Source organism: Microtus ochrogaster, unplaced genomic scaffold (genome assembly GCF_000317375.1).
Source record: "Microtus ochrogaster isolate Prairie Vole_2 unplaced genomic scaffold, MicOch1.0 UNK31, whole genome shotgun sequence".
Classification (NCBI taxonomy): domain Eukaryota; kingdom Metazoa; phylum Chordata; class Mammalia; order Rodentia; family Cricetidae; genus Microtus; species Microtus ochrogaster.
Window position 1 is genome coordinate 818,533 of NW_004949129.1, and position 9,599 is coordinate 828,131.

The window sequence follows — 9,599 nt, forward strand, 5'->3', positions numbered from 1 at the left end:
AGAGAGAGAGAGAGAGAGAGAGAGAGGATGGATGGAGAGAGAGAGAGAGAGAGAGGAAAGGAGGGAGGGAGTGAAGGAGGGAGGGAGGGAGGGAGAGAAACAGAAAGAGAGAGACAGAGAAACTAGAAGTAAATGACATTGTGTGGAGATTCCAGATACTTAAGGATGACTGTCTTGAAATATGTAGATTTCAGAGTAAACTGATCTGTGTACCTGTTGTTAAATTACTTTTTTTCAGCTCCACCATCCTCCCTCTGATATCCAAGAATCCTGTCTTGGAGCCCAGAATCCCCCATTGTTCCTCTGCCTGCGTCTCTGCTAGACTTGACCACTAGGGGGCAAGAGAGGAAAACTGCACGGTCTGCAGAGGAGGGCACTTTCTGCTTACTCGGATGCCGGAGGGTGCCAGGATTATCACCTCGGGATCTCTGCTTCACTCCAGCAGGCACAGAGCCTTGCCCTGGCAGCACATGAGTTCAATCTGCAGTTATCTCCACCCTCAGAGAACCAGCTCCATTACTCCTCTCAGTCCCTACACGAGCTAGCCAGCCACGCCCCTTCAAAAAGGTGTTTCACTCTTCCGGGTAAAGCCCTCTCTAAATTTGTATGCTTTCATTTTTTCCTTCTTTCTTTTAAAATGAACATGTTCTGCATGTACTACATTTATGATGTCTTAGGGGTTTCTTTAAGCCCTTTTAACCTCCTAACCAACGACTTGAAGATTATTTGTATTAAATTAATTCAATACAAATATTGTGTGTAGCTGACATCTCCTGACTAACTTCTCTTATATTTGACTTCTTTAATTTTTTTAAAAATTATTTAGTGTGAGCTATTTATTCAGACTTTTCACTCATTCTCTTTGGTGGCTCATGATAGTTGGCTGTGGGGAACACACTAGTATGTGTACTTTAGAGGGAGCACCCAGGGAGTCACATCTGAGCCACATTAAATCTAATTTAGAAACCAGAAAGACTACCCTGCAACACTGTATTCGGTTGCCGCACACCGCGGACCCTCGTCTGCGCTCTATGCGCTAGAACCCGCGAGCTTCGGGCAAGGGGCTGGAGGTTGAGAATACACACGCAGAGACAGACCGACACACAGACCTTCCATACTGGTACCAAAAAGGCCCTCTTTAATAGCACCATGGAGGCTTAAATACCCTGCAGTCAATGGTCAACAGGTAAAAATCCCATCCTCTGATTCTCTAGGCAAAGGACAGCTTTTAGTCACTTCAATTAGAATTCTCTAGACAGGGAAGAGCGGCTGAAAGCCAGGACTCAATGAGTCCCAACACTCGGTGGTTAAGAAACCTCCATGTTTTCTATAGAAAGCTTCTTAGAGGGAGAGGCTGGTGCTTGGGAGGACCCTTGGTTGTTCCTGACATGCCCCAGACCACAACTTGGGTGGAAGAAGCCCGTGGGGCTCTTTAAGCGCCCATAGGCGAGTTTGTTTGAGGAGTCCACGGACACAACGCTACGCGGTTTGGGGAGCTTTTCAAAGGAGACCGTGTGAATCATCACATCTGCCGAAGCGTGACGGCTTTGGGTGAAGCTGGGGATCTGAGAGTTAAGCAAAGTTGTGTTTGTAAGCGTGACAGAGGCTAATCCAAAGCAATAAGTGTGACTTCACGTCAGGCCTGTGTGTTTTTAAGCATACGCCTTCCTCACCTCCCCGTGTGTTAGTTAACAGCGGCACCGTGGGGCAAAGAAGTCTCAGCATCTCCGGAGAAGCTGGCATCAGGGAAGATGAGGGAGTTAGAAATGACAGTGTTTGGGAGTGATGGTTGCAAAGAGTTCCAATGAGAAGGGTTCCGGGGCTTCCCACTCAGGATGTGGCAAGGGAGACAAAATAACAGAATTCTGATCTAGCACTTGGAAAACTATGAAATTCGTGTTTTTAAACATTATCCCAATACTCACCATTTTAGTGAGCAGAAAGGAAGAAAAGCTGAAGAACGGCCAGGGATAGATCAGGAGCTGGGGTTGGGAGGATGACAAGGTGTTATATGCTAGCACGCCTAAGCAAAACAAATAACGTGCTGTATCGTGTTTCCACCGTATGAAGGACACAAAGGAGGACCATGAAAGGAATCAAAAATCACAAGTTAAAAACCTCAGATCTACTCACTGGCTCGTGTAGATGGATCTCAGAGATTCTCTGGAACTGGTTTTATTTGGTAAGGGTTCAGTCTCTCAGAGAACTGCTCTGAGTACCCAATAAATACTTAGTCATGTGCTTGACACATGATAGGCACTCCAGAGATAACGTTCTCTGCTTACCTTCATTCAAATTTGTATCTTTTGGAGCAGACATCCCTTTAGATTATTAAAAAGACACACGTGGGTGGGTAGGAAATAGCTGTGCTGACAAGGAAGGAGATTACAAGAGATTTCTCACTCTATTGAGTGATTGGCCCTTTGTCCAATTAATTAATCTACTCTTAAAAACCAAACATGTAACCAGGCACAACAGCACAAGCCCGTAATCCCAGCACTCAACACCCAAGAGATTGAAGTAGGAGAATTGCCAGTCCAAGGCCAGCCTGGGATTTATAGTGAATCCTTATTTTTTTAAAAAAAATCAATCACTCTGGCTACTTGTGGGAACATTCTCCTCATGCAATGCTCCTTCCTTTCTGGTCTCCTCTTTCTTCACAGCTGATCAAGAAAACAAATTCTCTCACTGACCAACTAGGATTTTAAGTCATTCCATTATACCCTGTACCCCAGTTGCATTTTCTAAGTGTATTTAAATGACATCCCGTCAATATAAATCATAAGTGTTAAAGAAAATCCAAGAACAAAGAAGTAGTAAAGGAAACAAAACAGCAAAGAAAGAAGACAAAGATGCTGACAGAGAATTGCTTCCAGGCCCAGCTGGCTCTTCGTGGTTAACATGTCCACACCCAGGCAACATCCCCAGACTCCAGCAGGGTAAAATAGAGAGAAAGTAGCCTTTCTGGAGAAGGTAGAGACTCCACTGGCTTCAGAGGTTGTGATGAAGACAGTAAAAGACCTCCAGAAATGAGACACTATGAAACTGAAGCCCTCACCTTTACCCCAGGCCACCCACAATACAAGAGCTCCAGGTTTGGTCTGCGTATTCAACCACCACCCCTCCTAGAAGCATTTGCTGAGCACTTAGAGCTTCAACCATCTTCATGTGTTATTTAGTTTAGTCCTTCAACCCCGCATCAGTGTGACAATAACAGCCATTTTCAGCGTTTCCTTGGTTGTCAGTGGTTGAGCCGGTGAGGCTGACCTCACCCTGGGCTTCTGTAGTTAGACCCAATCTTGTGGGGTTGTGGTCAGAACAGTCTCTACTCCCTGATGTCTATGGACATTCAGTTCCTTCCCACTGCTAGCATTTGCTGCTGCTCTTCACTGCCGCTGCAATGTCTTACTCCCCTCTATCTTAAAGAGCAGACTTACACCCTCTTTGAACCCCAGCAGACACAAGGATGCTTCAGAGTACGCCTGGGCCCTACTTGCCATCGCCCACCTGACGTCTCCTAACACAGGACAAGTCACATTGAAAGTGTTCAACCATCGGTGGAAAAAAAAAACAGATTATATATTTTTATTAAAAATGTAATAGTAACATTATAGATTAATGTATAGTCAGATAACAACAGATTGTGAAACCAGAGCCTTTGGTTTAATTGCAGTTCAATTCCTTTGACCCTTACTGATAAAAAAAGAGGACTAACAACTTTATCAACTTTTATAAAGTGTTTTAAAATTGAATGGCATAATACACAGAAAGACCTTAGAATCATACTTTTAAAAAATCATCTGAATTTATTGCTTCTCCTTATTGTTGTATATAGGTACCTATTTAGTAAATTCACATATTGAAGTTCCAATACCAACTAAAACTTAAAAATATAACATTTAAGGGACTGGAGAGATGACTTAGCATTTAAAAGCATATACTGCTCTTGTAGAAGATCTGAGTTCAGGTCCCAGCACCCACTACCCCCTGTAGCTCCAGCTCCAGGGACTCTGTCACCCTCTTCTGATGCCCACAGGCACCCACACTCACGGGTTCACACACACACACACACACACACACACAAACATAAAGATGTTTAACATTCAAGTATTTTAAGGCTACCATAGAATAATTGTAAATTTAAATATGTCAACAATAGATTTCATTTAGTTACCTGCTAGTATTTTTTCCTCACTCTCAGGCATACACTGTATTATTCAGGGGCTGGAGAGATGTTTCTCTCAGTAGGTAAGAGCATTTGCTGGCCAGGCATATGGCACACACCATTAATCCCATACAGCTGGAAGGTAGAGCAATAGAGGCAGGAGAATCTCAATGAGACCAGCCTGGTCTACACATTGAACTCTAGGACAAACTACATAGAGAGACCTTGTCTCAAAAAAAATGCACTGGCTTTTCTTTCAAATCTTCCAGAGGACCTGCGTTCAGTTCCCAGCACCTAACACCCACAGCTCACAACCATATCCAGGAGGATCTGATGTCCTCTCTGGCTTCTGCAGGCACCAGCAGACTATTCTATAGACATAAAACAATTTTTTTTATAAAAATAACCATTACTTGGTGTCCATCTTCCTATCCAGCTTTAGTAAGAGTATATATTTCTATATTATTTCACTGTTTATGATTTTCCATTTCACTCTGCATGTTCTGTAGGCCACAATGATACACAAGAACTAAAGGAAACTTACAGTTCCCCCAAAAATATTGTTTACAATTCCAGCCAAAGGAAGCTGGTTAAGTAAAACCCGTGAGAATATCATATGTGCCAAGTGACCAAATGCCTTGAAATCTGCTCTGGCGTGTCCAATGAAATCACGTAAGTCCACAGGGAGTAGAGTGAGAGAGATGCCTCTTTTACACACCCACACACAGCAGTGACTACCAGCTGGCCTCAGGAAACATCACTACTCCTCTTAAAAAGCAATACAACATGAAGGTAATTCAGTGAGTGGCAATACAGTAGCAAGGATTATGTCAAATTTGGGGCAGGAGAGATGGCTGGGCAGTTAAGAGCCCTTGTGTTCTTGTCAAGGACCTGGATTCAGTTCCCAGCACCCACATGATGCCTTACGACCATCTACAACTCCAGTTTCCAGATTCCGTGCCTTCTTCCAACCTACACAGGCACCAGGCATGTACATGCTACCCATGCATGCATGTAAGCAGAACACTCATACACATAAAATAAATCTAAAAATATATACAGAGAGAGTTACATCAAACTTGACTATAACCGTTCATTACATCAAACTTGACTATAAGCACCATTCAGCTGGGAGAGGAGCGTCCACCATTTAAACCCACGCTCAAAATCCTTTGCATGTATGCTTCGCCAAGTGTGCATTCCGCGATGAGGGGATTAGTATTCCTAGTAGCCCTGAAGACAGCCACACTTCCTTTCCACCTCTTCTATAAAGACGTTCATCAGAAATGTCAAAGATCGTGGGATTCCGTAAGACAGGCCTAAATGGTTTTACTCACAGCCATTTTTATTAGAATGAGAAACTTCAAAGACTTCTATGTTATATACAATTGTGACGAGATAAACTACTCCAGACAACTTTGAAAATGACGCGTGGCCCATGAGTAGGAAGCTGCTAAGCATTGCTGCTGATTCAGGAGATGCCGGAGTGGGAGGGTTTACCCAAGATCAACCCGGAAATTCACGGAGTACTTGGGAGGTGGTGGTTGGTTAGGCACAGGCAGGCTCACAACTAAGAGTGACTAACACACATAAAAAGCATCATCAGCCTCCATTTGGAAGGTGGTAAGCAAAAATTTCCATCAGTGTGCTCGAGCCTCCAGCGCCTCACTCCAGCCCTGCTCCTTCCTGCTCACGGGTGTGGTCCTGCCAGGCCCCCAGCTAAATGTAATAGTAACATTATAGATTAATGTATAGTCAGATAACAACAGATTGTGAAACCAGAGCCTTTGGTTTAATTGCAGTTCAATTCCTTTGACCCTTACTGATAAAAAAAGAGGACTAACAACTTTATCAACTTTTATAAAGTGTTTTAAAATTGAATGGCATAATACACAGAAAGACCTTAGAATCATACTTTTAAAAAATCATCTGAATTTATTGCTTCTCCTTATTGTTGTATATAGGTACCTATTTAGTAAATTTAGTAAATATCAGCTAAAGGCGATATGACTGATTTCCCCACCAGTCAGGCAGCTTTTGTTCAGGGCCCCTTCTGAAGAGTAGATCTGAGACCTGGATAGGATCCTTGGCTTCTGTTACAAACTGTACACACAACCTCTCATTCAGCAAAACATGCCACCTCTCCTTTCAAAGGTCACCCAAACTCTACTCTCTTACCAGTGGCTCACCCGCCGCCGGCATCAGTGACCATCCTCTCTCACCTGGACTCCAAACTCAGTCCATTTCCACGCCAGCTCTGGGCAGATCATTTTCCTTCATGCATGAAACCTATCCCTCTCTGCTTTAAATCATCTGAGTACAATAAATAACTACTAATTTTTCACGGCCGAGGATAATGGTCCTTGCCAATTAACTGATTATGTCAAAAGGGCTCTCAGAGGTGAGTCTGAATGTTTCAAACACAAACAGATGTCGTGTCTGAGAAAATAAATATGTCAGTTACCCTGATCAGGCTATTACACATTGAATGCGTGTATTGGAATGACACACTGGAACCCCCTAAATATGTACAATTACAAGTCAATTAAAAATAAGTTTGAAATATGTAAACCATCCGGTGAATTTTTCAGTGCCCTTAGAATAAAAATCTAAACGCTGTAGAATACCTTAGAAAACCCTACTTCAACTGGGGACCTCGGCTTGGGCTCCTGGGAGCCACTCTAGGTTCAAGTCTCTTGCCAACCCTAAGGTGGCTCACTTAACTAAAAATTGTGCTTCCGTGCTCCCCTATCCAACCTTCCTTTATCTCAATCCTCCTTTTTCCCCAAGTTCCCCCCATCCTCCCCTTCTGCCTTATCTCTCCCCATCTCCCCTTACCCCCCTCCCACACCACCCCCAAGATCCCAATTTTCTCCCAGGCAATTTTGTCTATTTCCCATAGCCAAGAGGATAACTATGAGTTTTTCCTTTGGTTCACCTTCTTACTTAGCTTCTTTAGGATCACCATTGTAGAATCCGTGACCCTTATTTATGGCTAGAAACCAATTATGAGTGAGTACATCCCATATTCATCTTTTTGGGTCTGGGTTACCTCACTCAGGATCACCAGGAGCCAACTGACTTCTTTAACATTGTCTCCTATCATAATTCTTCTCTGTTTCCCGGCCACCCTGGCAAGAACAATCTGACTGCCCAAATCATAGTAGCCACCCTCCGCCGCCATCTCCCTGTCACTCCTGTTAGCATGTTTTCTTGCCTTATGGCACCTGGCCCTGTCTGAAGTTCTTATGTGTTCACCGGTTTATTTTGTGACTGCCAGTTTCCCCCACTGTGATGGACATTGTTACAAGGACCCTATCTGAATGCTTATTGATGCATACTTACAACCAGACATGACACAAGCCATTTTAATACATTAATAAATGAATATATATATATATATATATATATAATCTACAATTATATGAAGTTGAGGGTTGAAGATAGAGCTCAAGGGGAGAGCCCTTGTAAGGCTTTCTGTTCAATTCCTCAGTATGGTCATATGCACACACACACATATTGTTGATGTAGGAGTGGCGGGGCTGCGTCCCCAGCACCCTGCCGCCCACATGGCTAGCTTAGCTTATGCCCCGAAATAATTACACGGAAACTGTATTCTTTTAATCACTGCCTGACCCATTAGTTCCAGCCTCTTATTGGCTAGCTCTTACATATTGATCTAACCCATTTCTATTATTCTGTGTAGTCCACGAGCCGGCTTACCAGGAATGATCTTAACCTGCATCTGCCTGGAGTGGGGGAACCATGGCGACTCACTGACTCAGCTTCTTTCTCCCAGCATCCTGTTCTGTTTTCTCCACCTACCTAAGGGTTGGCCTATGAAATGGGCCTAGGCAGTTTCTTTATTAATAAGAAATCACTCCCACATCAACATATATATTATACTATAATATATTATGCATAATATATTGTCTATAGCTCAATACTTGAGCTATTGATGTTAGATAAGCCATTCTTCATTAGCTATGCAACTTTGTACCCAATAGTATATCCTTTCTCTTTTTATAACCTGGAAAATGGTCATAGTGATAATCCCTATCTTACAAAATATAGAAAGAAAATGCATATTAAATACTTAGTACTATGCCTGGGGCACAGCATACATAAAACAAGGGCTATGTTTTAGTGGAGGAATAGTGTTGCAGTTATCTTAAAAATATTAATATAAACTATGAAAACTGAGTCACCTAGAAAATGGTTCCCCAAGACTGAACAGTATGGTGTGAAATCCCAGGTTAAGGTTTTCTAAACATCCCTATTGTTCCTTTGAGATAGATACTTTTGGGCAGCTTGACACCAGCTGGGCTCATCGGGGAGTGGAGAACTTTAACCTAGAAGATGTCTCCCATCAGGCTCTCCCATAGGCACGTCTGTGGGGCATTTTCTTGATTGATGACTAATGGGGGAGGGCCCAGCTCACTCTGAGCAGTGCCACTCCTGAACAGGTGGTCCTCAGTTTAATAAGAAAACAACATGAACAGGCTATGAGGAGCAATCCAGTAAGCAACACTCCTCCAAGGTCTCTGCTTCATCCCTTATCTCCAGGACCCTACCTTAAGGTCCTGCCTTGACTTTCCTCAATGGACTGTGACATGGGCTACGTAAACCCAATAAACTCCTGTCTTCCCAAGTTGTTCTTGGTCACAATGTTTACCACAGCAATAGACACCTCACTAGGAAACCCATCCAACTATGCCTTCCTTTGTGACAGGAGCCATACTTCCTTCCTCACTCCCCTATATCACACAAATATGTCTCAATCACTTCCCCTAGCTTCAAATCCTAGCAGGAGGAGCTGGGCGGTGGTGGCGCACGCCTTTAATCCCAGCACTCGGGAGGCAGATGCAGGCGGATCTCTGTGAGTTCGAGACCAGCCTAGTCTACAAGAGCTAGTTCCAGGACAGGCTCCAAAACCACAGAGAAACCCTGTCTCAAAAAACCACAAAAAAAATTAGCAGGAGGGCATGTGAAATAAGAAGAGAACATGGAGTTGGAGACACACAGTTGACTTCACGTGCCAGAATGCTCCAGAGAATACTGACTTATCAGTTATGAAAATAAACAGAAAGGAGTATGTGGTCAAGGAGGGTGGCAGGAAGTTTATGCTCTAACACCTTACTGAAAACTTTCAGAGCCTTCTGGCATATTGAAAGCTCTGAGAAACCCCTAAGGGGGGAAGTCGGTATGCACCACATTTGACTAAGGGTCTCATTTTTGGGTCCCCCGGAGCAGCTGTCCTGGGGCTCACTCTAAGAATACTGTATCGTGCTGGGCGGTGGTGGCGCACGCCTTTAATCCCAGCACTTGGGAGGCAGAGGCAGGCGGATCTCTGTGAGTTCGAAACCAGCCTGGTCTACAAGAGCTAGTTCCAGGACAGGCTCCAAAACCACAGAGAAACCCTGTCTCGAAAATC